At 39.4% G+C, this 13,572-nt stretch overlaps 1 pseudogene; it reads left to right on the top strand.

The window, feature by feature from the left end:
* The first annotated feature begins 4,284 nt into the window (after positions 1-4,284).
* Positions 4,285-7,206, top strand: LOC149284499 (uncharacterized; annotated as a pseudogene).
* The last annotated feature ends 6,366 nt before the right edge of the window (positions 7,207-13,572 follow it).

A 13,572-nucleotide genomic window follows, 5' to 3' on the forward strand; every position in this document is an offset into this window, starting at 1 on the left:
ATACACACATATATTATATATATATATATATATATTATATAATATATATATATATATATATATATTTCTTTTTTGGGGGCTTAAAAAAGAAATACGAAAATAAAATGGCTACCCCTCCTTCGCTAGCGCCAGAAGAAACGGGAAACTACGCCCTGAACAAACGCGGGAAATAATAAACCGAATAAACCAGCTTTTTTGCCATCTGAATATATATATATATATATATATATTGGTCTCTTTTGTATTTTGTGCGGGTTTCTGGTTTTTGGGGATGATGGGTGTTGCGGTCTAAAATGGCGTCCGATGCGTGTCTTAAGTGCAGCTGTGGATGGAGAGCGTAAAGGAAGGTTAGGTTGGGTCCTGGATCAATATTGTTATTAGGATTATTTTGAGCAACTATCCCTCCATCTCATCTATTTCATCCATTTCTCTCTATCTATCCATCCATCTCTGATATCTCCCTCTGTCTGTCTGTCTGTCAATCTAATTTTTTAAATTATATTTGTCTATCATCAATTATCCATCCCTAAATAAGTGCCTTACTCTCTCTCTCTTTCTCTCCATCCATCCATCCATCCATCTCACTCTCTCTATTTATCTATCCATCTCAGTCTCTATCTATCTATCTATCTATCTATCTATCTATCTATCCATCGATATATCCATCTCAGTCTCTATCTATCTATCTATCTATCTATCTATCTATCTATCTATCTATCTATCTCACTCTCTATTTATCTTTCCATATCACTCTCTATATATCTATCCATCTATATATCCATCTCAGTCTCTCTATCTATCCATATCACTCACTCTCTCCCTCTATCTCTCTATCTATCTCACTCTCTGTATCTATCCATCCATCACTCACTCTCTATCCATATCTCTCTCTCTCTCTCTATCTATCTATCTATCTATCCATCCATCTATATATCCATCTCACTCTCTTTCACTCTCTCTCTCTCTCTTTATCTATCCATATCACTCTCTCTCTCTCTCTGTATCTATCCATCCATCTCTCTCTATCTCTCTCTATCTATCCATATCACTCTCTCTATCTATCCATATCACTCTCTCTCTCTATCTATCCATCTATATATCCATCTCAGTCTGTCTATCTATCTATCTATCTATCTATCTATCTATCTATCTTTCTTTCTCTCTGTATCTATCCATCCCTCTCTCTCTCTCTCTCCATATCACTCTCTCTATATCTCTTTCTATCTATCACTCTCTCTCTCCATATCACTATATCTATCTATCTATCTATCTATCTATCTATCTATCTATCTATCTCACTCTATTTATCTATCCATATCACTCTCTCTATATATCTATCTATCCATCTATATATCCATCTCAGTCTCTCTCTCTATCTATCCATATCACTATCTATCCATCCATCCATCCATCCATCCATCCATCCATCCATATATCCATTTCAGTCACTCTATTTATCTATCCATATCACTCATTCTCTCTATCTATCTATCTCACTCTCTGTATCTATCCATCCATCTCTCTCTCTTTCTCTCTCTTTCCATATCACTCTATCTATCTATCTATCTATCTATCTATCTATCTATCTATCTATCCATCCACCCATCTACATATCACTCACTCTCTCTCACTCACTCACTCTCTGTATCCATCCATCTCTCTCTCTCTCTCTCTATTCATATCAGTCTCTATATCTATCTTTCTATTTATCTCTCTCTCTCTCTCTCTATTTATCTATCTATCCATATCACTCTCTATCTATCCATCCATCTATATAGCCATCTCAGTCTCTCTCTATATCTATCTTGCTTTCTATCTATCTATCACTCTCTCTCTCTCTCTCTCTCTGTATCTATCCATCCATCTCTCTCTCTCTCTCTCCATCCATCTCTATCTATCTATCTATCCATCTATATATCCATCTGTTTTTCTCTCTCTCTCTCTATTTATCTATCCACATCACTCTCTCTATCTATCTATCCATCTATTTATTATTATTATTATTAACCTTTATTTATAAAGCGCTGTAAATTTACACAGCGCTGTACATACAATCTTTTAGTTAGACGGTTCCCTGCCCTCAGTCTTACAATCTAAGAAGACACGACACAAGAGGAGAGGGGAGTGGTGGTGGGGAATGGGATCAGGTCCAGCAGTTCTTCTCCACCTCCGAGGCCTGGACCAAGGCAGATGGACTGGAGGAAGGGCTTGGCTTCTTAATGGATGCTTAAAAGGAGGCTTCCTGGGTCAGAGAGGGGGTCACCTCTGGGAATGCTTCTCTAAACAATATAGTCTTTAATTCAGTTTTGAAACTGGATAGAGAAGTGATGAGGTGTGCATATGGGGGAAGAAGGTTCCAGGAGTAAGGGGCAGCAAGTGAGAAGGGACGAATTCGGGAGGGGGCAGTGGTAGTCCTACACTGTGACAGGAGACCCTGACTACCAGAGCGGAGGGTGCGAGTAGGAATGTAAGGAGAAAGAAGGTCAGATAAGTAAGGAGGGGCCAACCCATGGAGGGCTTTGAAAGTCAGTAACAAAAGCTTGTACCGGATGCGGAAGGGGAAGGGGAGCCAATGAAGGGAGGAGAAAAGAGGAGAAACATGGTCAAAGCGGCGAGCGGATGTGACAATACGGGCAGCTGAATACTGGACAGAGATTAAAGGATGGAGGTGTGAAAGAGGAAGCCCTGTTAGAAGAAGGTTATAATAATCTAGTTGCGAAACCACTGGGGCATGGACCAGAGTCTTGGCAGTAGAGGCTGAGAGGAATGGATGGATCTTGGCAATGTTGTAGAGAAAGAATCTACAGGCCTTAGCGGTGGCCTGGATCTGGGGAATAAAAGACAGAGAAGAGTAAAAAATGAAGCCAAGACTGGAGGCTTGATGAACCGGTTGAATAGAAGTGTCGTCGACAGAAACAGAAAAGGAATAGTGAAGGATGGGTTTAGGTGGAAAGACAAGAAGCTCAGTCTTAGACATGTTGAGCTTCAAGCGCCGAAGCCGCATCCACAGAGAGATGGCAGTCACACAAGAAGAAACTTGCTGTTCAAGCCCCGTCGAAAGGTCAGGGGTGGAGAGATACAGCTGAGTGTCGTCGGCGTACAGATGACAGGAAAAACCATAAGAACTGATGAGTTTACCTAGGGACAGTGTGTATAGAGAGAACAGAAGGGGACCCAAGACAGAGCCCTGGGGAACTCCAACAGATAGCGGAACAGTGGATGAAGTCTGACCACCCGTGACACTGCAAAAGATCTATCTGACAAGTAAGATTTAAACCAGTCGAGAGCAGAGTCGGAGAACCCAAGGTCAGAAAGTAAATCAACCAGGAGACAGTGATCCACAGTGTCAAAGGCCGCAGACAAATCAAGAAGAATGAGAATAGAGTAGAGGCCGTTTGCCTTGGCCCGCAAGAGATCGTTTGAGTTCTTGGTGAGGGCTGTCTCTGTAGAGTGCCGTGGGCAGAAGCCAGACTGGAAAGGGTCCAGGATGGAGTTGGCTTCAATAAACTTAATACAGTGAGAATAAACGACCCGTTCTAGGACCTTAGAAAGAAAAGGAAGAAGAGAAATTGGACGATAGCTAGACAAAGAAGAGGGGTCGAGAGAGGGTTTCTTCAGAATTGGGGAAACGAGAGCATGTTTGAAGTCAGAAGGGAAGGAACCCACAGAGAGAGAGAGATTAAAGATATAGAGGAGCAAGGGCAGAAGAGAAGGGGCTATAGAGATTAGGAGACAGGAGGGAATAGGATCAAGAGAACAGGTAGTAGGTTTGGAAGAATTTAGCAGCGTAGAGAGTTCATCCAGAGAAACAGGGGGAAACCCAGAGAGTTTATTAGTAGAAGGTAACAGGAGGTTATATCTATCTATCTATCTATCTATCTATCTATCTATCTATCTATCTATCTATCTCACTCTCTCTCTCTCTATTTATCTATCCATATCACTCTCTCTCTATCTCTCTATCTCTCTATCCATCTATATATCCATCTGTCTCTCTCTCTCTCTATTCATAGTCTGTCTGTCTGTCTGTCTGTCCCTATCTATCTATCTATCTATCTATCTATCTATCTATCTATCTATCTAATCTATCTATCTATCTATCTATCTATCTATCTATCCATCCATGTCAGTTTCTCTCTATATATTTTTCTATTCATCTATCTCTCTCTCTCTTTCCATCTATATATCCCTCAGTCTCTCTCTCTCTCTCTCTCTCTCTCTCTCTCTCTCTATTTATCTGTCCATATCACTCACTCTCTCTCTATCTCTCTCTGTATCTATCCATCCATCTCTCTCTCTCTCTATCCATCTATATATCCATCTCAGTCTCTCTCTCTCTATTTATCTATCCATATCACTTTCTATCCATATCAGCCTATCTATCTATCTATCTATCTATCTATCTATCTATCTATCTATCTAATCTATCTATTTATCTATCCATCTCTCTCTCTCTCTCTCTATCCATCCATCCATCCATCCATGCATCCATCCATCCATCTATATATCCATCTCAGTCTCTCTCTTCTCTCTCTCTTTATCTATCCATATCACTCTCTATATATCTATCTATCTATCCATCGATATATCCATCTCAGTCTATCTATCTATCTATCTATCTATCTATCTATCTATCATCTATCTATCCATCCATCCATCTATCTATCCATCTATATATCCATCTCAGTCTCCCTCTCTCTCTCTCTTTCTCTCTATTTATCTATCCATATCACTCTCTCTATATATACATATGTCTATCTATCTATCTATCTATCTATCTATCTATCTATCTATCCTCTCTCTATTTATCTATCCATATCACTCTCTCTCTCTCTCTCCATCCATCCATCCATCCATCCATCCATCCATCTAACTATATATCCTCTCTCTATTTATCTATCCATATCACTCTCTATATATCTATCTATCCATTGATATATCCATCTCAGTCTATCTAATAATAATAATAATAATAATTTGTTTTATTTATATACCGCTATTCCAAAGATCATAGCGGTGAACAGCAAGTAAGCTAATTAGCAAGTAAGCTACTTTGCCCCCAACAGTCTGGGTACTCATTTTAGCGACCTCGGAAGGATGCAAGCCTGAGTCGAGCTTGGGCCCTTTTGCTGGTCTTGAACTCGCAACCTTGTGGTTTCGAGTGAATGGCTGCAGTACAGGCATTTAACCACTGCGCCACCAGGGCTCCTATCTATCTATCTATCTATCTATCTATCTATCTATCTATCTATCATCTATCCATCCATCTATATATCCATCTGTCTCTCTCTCCATCTCAATCTGTCTCTCTATCCATCCACCTCTCTCTCTATCTCTCTCCATATCACACACTCTCCCTCTCTATCCATCTCAATCTGTCTCTCTATCCATCCACCTCTCTCTCTCTCTCTCTCCATATCACTCTCTCTCTCTATCTATCCATCCATCCATCTCTCTCACTCTCTTTCTCTCTCTCTCTCCATCACACTCTCTCTCTCTCTCTCTCTATCTATCTATCTATCTATCTATCTATCTATCTATCTATCCATACCCTCTCTCTATCTATCCATCCATCTATATATCCATCTCACTCTCTCTCTATTTATCTATCCATATCACTCACTCACTCAATCACTCACTCACTCTATCTATTTATCTATCTATCTATCTATCTATCTATCTATCTATCTATCCATCTATATATTCATCTCTCTCTCTCTCTCTCTCTCTCTCTCTATCATCTGTCTGTCTATCTATCCATCTCAATCTGTTTATCCATCCACCTCTCTCTCTCCCCATCTCTCTCTCTGTCCATTTCTCTCTCTCTCTCCATATCACTCTTTCGCTCTATCTATCTATCTATCTATCTATCTATCTATCTATCTATCTATCCATCTCTCTCTCTCTCTCCATCTCAGTCTCTCCATCCATCCATCCATCCACCCATCTCTCTCACTCTCTTTCTCTCTCTCTCTCTCTCTATCTATCTATCTATCTAGCTATCTATCTATCTATCTATCTATCTATCTATCTATCTATCTCTATTTATCTATCCATATCACCCTCTTTCTCTATCCATCCATCCATCTATATATCCATCTCAGACTCTCTCTCTCTCTCTATCAATCTATATATCCATCTCAGTCTATCATCTATCTATCTATCTATCTATCTATCTATCTATCTATCTATCCATCCATCTCAATCTGTCTCTCTATCCACCCACCTCTCTCTCTCTCCATGTCACTCTTTCGCTCAATCTATCTATCTATCTATCTATCTATCCATCCCTCTCTCTCTCTATCTATCTATCTATCCATCTCAATCTCTCTCTCTATCCATCCACCTCACTCTCTCTCTCCATATCACTCTCTCTTTCTCCATCCATCCATCTCTCTCTCTCTCTCTCCATATTACTCTTTCGCTCTATCTATCTATATCTATCTATCTATCTATCTTTCTTTCTCATATCCATCCGTACCTCTATCTATCTATCTATCTATCTATCTATCTATCTATCTATCCATCTCAATCTTTCTCTATCCATCCACCTCACTCTTTCTCTCTCTCCCTCTCTCCATATCACTTTCTCTCTCTCTATCTATCCATCCATCTCTCTCACTCTCTTTTTCTCTCTCTCTCCATATCACTTTCGCTCTATCTATCTATCTATCTATCTATCCATCCATCCATCTCAATCTCTCTCTCTATCCATCCACTTCACTCTCTCTCTCTCCCCCTCTCTCCATATCACACACACTCTCTCTCTCTCTATCCATCCATCCATCTCTCTCTCTCACTTCACTCTCTCCCTCCATATCAGTCTCTCTCTCTCTCTCTCTCTCTCCATCCATCTCAATCTCTCTCTCTATCCATCTATCTAACCATATTACTCTCTCTCTCTCTCATCAGTCACTCTTTCTCTCTCCATATCTATCTATCTATCTATCTATCTATCTATCTATCTATCTATCTATCTATCATCTATCTATCTATCTATTCATCCATCCATCCTATCCGTATCCTCCACAATAGGGGAGGCCCAATGACTGGTCATCTGGTCACTCTATCCATCCTCTGTCCATCCTTTCCATTCCAGAGACTGGACTTTAAGGCAGTCAAAGGGGAAACCTTAGATCATGAATTTGAGTGGCGCATGTTGCACGCAAAATAATGTGTGGTTTATATATTTTCGCAACCCGTAGATATTTAATTTATCCCAGAATATTTCTCTTTTATCAATTAAAATTATAATATTATTAATAACAATTCATTGATTTACATATATTTTCTTGGTTTTATAACCAGATTTTATAATTAAAATAGAGGAAAATAGTCTGGTCAGTCATGCGGGGGAAAAAAGATGGAAGGATGGATGGAATTTGACTTCTTTGACCTCTTAATCCGCTTTAATCCCATTAAGAGGCATTTAAAAATAGTAATATTAATAACAATAAACAGAGGAAAGAGTGTTTCAACCAAATCTATGAAGAAACGCATTCCAGCCATGCAGGAATACAGAGGATTCTATGTATTCCTGCATGGCAGAAACAGCTCCATCATCATTAGAGGAACCATCAGGCGGCTATTATACAATGGTGTTGCTGGTCAACTGTCCAGATGTCCAAATAATGCTGTCACTGGTCAATGTCCAAACAATGGAGCTGCTGGTCAAATCTCTAGATGTCCAAACAATGGTTTCACTGGTCAAACATCCAGATGTCCAAACAAACCTGTCACTGCTCAAATGTCCAGATGTCCAAAGGACGCTGTCACAGGTCAAATGTCCAATTGTCCAAACATTCAAATGTCCAGGTGTCCAGATGTCCAATGAATGGTGTCACAGGACAAATGTCCAGATATCCAGGTGTCCAGAGGACTCTGTCACCCCTCACATGTCCAACTGTCCAAACATTCAAATGTCCAGGTGTCCAGATGTCTAAACGATGCTGTCACTGGTCAAATGTCCAGATGTCCAGGTGTCCAAAGGACTCTGTCACCACTCAAATGTCCTAGTCTCCAAATGATGTTATCACTTCTCAGATGTCCAGATGTCCAAGCGATGCTGCAGCTGCTGAAATGCCCAAGTGTCCAAACATCCAGAGGTCCAGATTATGCGGTCACTGCTCAAGTGTCCAAGTGTCCAGTTGTCCAGATGTCCAGACTCATGGTGCCAAGGCTGCCTGGCATCAAGATGTCCGGTGGTGCGGTCATCCTTGGCCTGGATGACCTCTGGCTGAAGGCTTCCCCAGGGGTCAAGGCCCACTTTGGCCATTCATTAAAGGCAGTTAAGAAGGGCCTTAACTAGGAATGGAGGAAGGCAGTCAGCAGACACATAATGGCTGCCTCCTTCTCCTCCATTGACTCACCTGCATTTAATCCAAGCTAATTGTTAATTAAGGGGCTGACCCCTTTAATTAGATCCAAGCTTTTGGGCCCAGGAAGGAAGGGACTGCAAATCCCAGCATCCCCTAATGATTAAAAAAGGACAGCAAATCCCAGCATTTTACCTTACTTTCAAAAATCAGGAGAAATATAGAATATAAAAATATGAAATAAATTACATTAAAAATTAAAAATTATTAAAATATATAGAACATTAAAAATTATATATATATATATATGTATATGAAATAAATAAAATTAAAAATTTATTATATATATATATATAAAATAAATAAAATTAAAATTTATATATATATATATATGTATATGAAATAAATAAAATTAAAAATTTATATGTATATATATATATATATATATATATATATATATATGAAATAATTTCATTTCAACTTTATTTCAGCCAACAGGCCATTAAACAACAAAATGTATATAAAACATATAAAACATTTAAAACACATGAACTTGTTAAAATAAGACTATAAAATAGATGTTCATAACATGCTCATGGAATGTACATATATGTATATACAAAAACACTCACAGATATATTGAATGATACTAAACCATAGAACACAAAACCAAGGTGGGTATTTGTTTGGATATACAAAATGCAAAAAACAAGACTGTTCATTTAGTTTGACACATGATCTTACGCATTTTAACAGCAGAAAAAAGAAACTTAGCCACTGTTTCCATTATGCTTTTCTTAAAATAATTTAACAGGTACTCCATGTACCAGCTGTTTGGTCTACCCGGGAACTTGAGCAGGAGGGGAAAAATTAATCTTGACCTCTCATCTTTATAGAAAGTACAAAAAAAATAGAACGTGTTCTAAAGACTCAACAGAGCCTTCACCACAAGGGCAAACCCGTTCATGGTAGGGGATTTCCTTGAAGCGACCCTCTAGCACATTAAATCTAGCTTTAGAGAACATGGCTCGATACTTTGAAATAGTCAGGTTTTGCAAATAAAATGCCTCCCTCTCAGAATTGAACTGTAGCCTTAAACTAATGGGAGAACAGGTAGTACGGGCAGAGGATAAGGAATACTGAGTATCAATGTCTTTTATACGACGTGTGATAATCTGCTGGGCTCTCGATAGATCTTGTGTAAGAAGAAAATTACTTGAGAAGCCCACTCTCAGCAATTTCTCCTGGATACTTTTTGACCAGAGGGTAGTATAGCTATCTTTTCTTACGAGTTGCAAAAATCCTGAATCAGGGCCCGATATATGAAATAAATAAAATTAAAAATTAAAAATTTATATATATATATATATATATATATATATATAATATTTTTAATTTTTTAAAATTTTATTTATTTCATATATATAATATATAATGCAATATAATCTATAATATTTATGTATATATATATATATATATATATATACAATATAACATATTTTAAAATTTTAAATTTTCATTATTTATTTTATTTTTTATATATATATATATATATATATATATATAATTTTTATTTTATCATTAAAATATAAGAATATATATATATGTAAAATATTGTTGGGAAATGTAGTTCTTTCTTGAGGATCGTTAGAAACTCAGGAAAGTAAGCAAGATTGTTTAATCTTACTAGCAGTGTTCACACAGCGGAATATGAGGCAAGCAGGAAAACTCACTAGCTCCACTCCTCTCCCAGCCACGTGTCCCCAATAAAAACACAGTCACTTGGTTAAAAGTAAAAAAGAAATAAGTTTACTTACAAAATCATGTGTATGAAGAGATATACAGGTCTAGCTTCATGTTGCAAGAAAAATGAGGTAGAAATGTGTTACCCACCTGCTCCATATAAATTTTGGAATCAACGATAACCCTTGGATGACCCCTGGCCAGACTCTAAACCTGTCCGCCATTACTGGCAAAGCAAGAGGACAAGTACGCCTCCCCTGAGGGGAGCAGCCACATTAACATCTTAGAAGGGCTGGGAAGTCTCATAAAGGGATTATCTCAAGCTACGAAGAGTAAAGGGTTTACCTTCCCTGAAGCTATCACCCCCTCCTCAAGTCTGTTGTCGAACAACTTAAGTCATTGATACTATCAGACCCAGACATCCAGGTGAAAAGAAAACAATCAAACACCTTTGTTTCGACCAAGCCAGCCTCTTTGCCTCAGGTGAGATTTCGCCTATAAAAAGTCCCAACTTTGGCTGCTCAGCGGGCCACTTTCAAGGTCTCCTTACTCCACGTCAGTCAGACCTCTGTCTTTGTAGCCGGCATCTCTGCTCAACCCCGGTTGCGGAGCAGACTTGTCCCACAGCCCCGCATCTCATTCGCTCCCCGGAGGGAATCTACATTCTGGTAAGCATCTCCATTAGTAATGCCTGAAATCTGTTCCCAATCTCCAACCCTAATTTTCCTGAGTCCTGGATGTGTGTGTGAGTGTATGCGCAGCGAGTGTGTTTCCCCTGTTTCAATAAATTAGACATCTAGTTATTAATATCCATCTCAGCTTTATTTATTGGAACACCCTGGTCTAAATATCTGGTATAAATACCGGGAGGGCGATTTCGTGGGGTCATCGTACCTGGCCCCCTCTTACAATATTTGAGCTAATAACAATAATAATAAAATTCCCCTAAACGGACCCTTGGCTACAAATGTAGTCTACATGATCTCAGGAAAGGTGCTGCCTGAGCATCCTTTCATCAGCTCCGGACACAGGCAAGGAGATTAGTAGGTAAGTAGGTAGTAATGGCGACTCATCCTTGCTTTCTTCTTCTTCTTGGGAAATGAGGAGGGGCAATGAGTAGGGGTTGTTAGTGGGCAATAAATACCATAGACATGCATTACTAGAATGTCTCAGCATGCGAAGTTGCTATATCCCAACAAATATTTTTAATATTTAATATTTTATTTTATTAATTTTTATTTTATTTTAAAATATATAATTTATTTTTTGAATTTTTATTTTTTATTTTATTTTAAAAGTATAAAATATGTACATATTAATATATATATATATAAACTATATATATATATATATGTAATACTATTTCAAATATATATAATACATATTTTTAAAATAGTATTATATATATATATATATATATATATATGGTATATATACATATATAATAAATTAATATTATATATTAAAATAGTATTATATATTAAAATAGTATATATATATATATATATATATATATATATATACACATACTGCAATCCCAGAATCCTCTTCTCCCTTTAAAGCAGTACTTCTCAAATAGTGGGGCGGGCCCCCCAGGGGGGCGCGAGGCTCCGTAAAGGGGGGCGCGTGGCTCAGGATACAGTGTTATGCAGAGGTGTACTTATAACAATTTTATAGACAAATGATACTATTTATAGTCACGCGGGGGGCGCAAAATGTTTTCTTCCTAGGGGGGGCATTGTAGCCAAGGGTCCGTTTAGGGGAATTTTATTATTATTGTTATTATTATTGTCCTAGCAGCCAAATTTTCCATGAGGCTGTGGCATTAGGCAAACTAGACTTTATAGCAGAGAAAAAGAAAACTCCCTGTTTTCTAAAATCTCAACATTTACCAAAGTTTTCTGCACATGCCTGGAGTTCCCGCAGAGTTCTATGTTCCTCAAAGGACAGTCTCTAAGATTCCCTTTCGAAAGCTATTTTCTGGGGCCTTTCTTCCTTGCCATGTGGTGGGGGACAGGGGAACTGAGGCTGGGACAGTGTGGCTCACCTCTCGGTCAAGGAGCTAGGCTCTGTCTCCTTGGGGGAACACATCTCCCAGTGCCATTCCAATTTGGACCATGGGGATGGGATGAATGACCTCTAGGGTTCCCTTTTTCTGGCATGCCTGGCTGGAAAGGTTTCCAAGTCTTGGGGCATTTTTCCCAGGAGAAAGGGGGACCTTTCTGTTCTTGGATCCTAGCTGCCAAAGTGGAACTTTCCTCTTTAAGGATGTTGACTTGGGCTATCAATTCTGTAATTTTTCTCTCCATACTACTGGGGGAGTCTTTGGGATTTTGGAAACTCGGAAAGGCTTTTCCTTTGTACTGCCTGCTTATGGCTTGGTCCAAGAGATCCATCAATTCTGCATTGGGCCTACCATCCAACTCTTGTTTGCTAAACCCCAACTCTCTGAGCTGTCTCCAGATGTTGTTTCGCATTTCCCGAAGTGATTGTCTGAGGGGTTCTGTTCTTTTGGGCTGGTTCCTGGGGTTGTTTATCCCAAACCTCCTGGGTTCTTTCTGCACTGGCTGGAAGTGGGGACCTGTGTTTTGATAGGTGACTGTATGAACTGGTTCTCCATCTCTTCCTCCCCTTTTCCTTCCTGCCCTGGGGGGTCTGCCAGATCCTGCATTCAAGTCCCTTTCTGCCTTTGTGCTCCAGAACATCTCTGAGACTGCACAGATATTTTCCATGAATTGGGCCCACGTGGAAGTGTGTAATTTTAGTGCTGCCAGTCCCAGATAGGTTTTGGCAGATACATGTAAGCCCTCATACACTTCAGCGATAAAGTCGCAGTTATCAAGGATGGGCTGGCCCTCTGCATTGAGGCCAATTTCCCCTGAGAGAATTCCTAACATCTTCTTCCTTGCTACATAGGTGGCAGGGGCTTCATCTGGGGCTTGTCTTTCGAGTTGGTATTTGGTGCGCAGAATTGTTCCTGGCCATAGGATGGCTGCAACCTTGGACATCCATTCACTTATCTCTATGTTGCTTAGATCAAAATGTATGGCGGCGGCTTCAAAAGCTCCCATGTATGCTGGATCTAAACACATGCTGGCAACCTGGGTCAGGTCCTGACCTTTGGCTTTGGGATATGAAATGTATGCACTAGTCATCCATTGAACCCCAGTGTGGGCATCAAGCCTTCCTAGGTGGTCCGCTATAGTTTTTACTTCTGTTAGGGACCATGAGACAGTTTCGACCACTGTTTTAGTTACCACCCTGTCGTCCTCTGTCTCTCTGGTTTCTACCATCCTTCTGGTTTTTACAGGGTTTATTGGTGCTGGTGTGTCTGAGGTGACCTTTTTTGGGAGGATTTGGAGTTATTATGTCCTCCTGCTCACTTCCTTCCCACTGGGAATTATAGGGTAGCAGTGTTTTGGTTTTGGTGGGGAGTGGGGTCTCCTCATCCCAGTCTATGGTCCTTAAATACTGGGGGATCACGGTGGACACCACCGAGTGCCGGAGTTCCAAA

The sequence above is a fragment of the Sceloporus occidentalis genome, unplaced genomic scaffold, assembly GCF_023333645.1.
Source record: "Sceloporus occidentalis isolate IW3139 unplaced genomic scaffold, rSceOcc1.0.p SCAF_91, whole genome shotgun sequence".
In the NCBI taxonomy this organism is placed as follows: domain Eukaryota; kingdom Metazoa; phylum Chordata; class Lepidosauria; order Squamata; family Phrynosomatidae; genus Sceloporus; species Sceloporus occidentalis.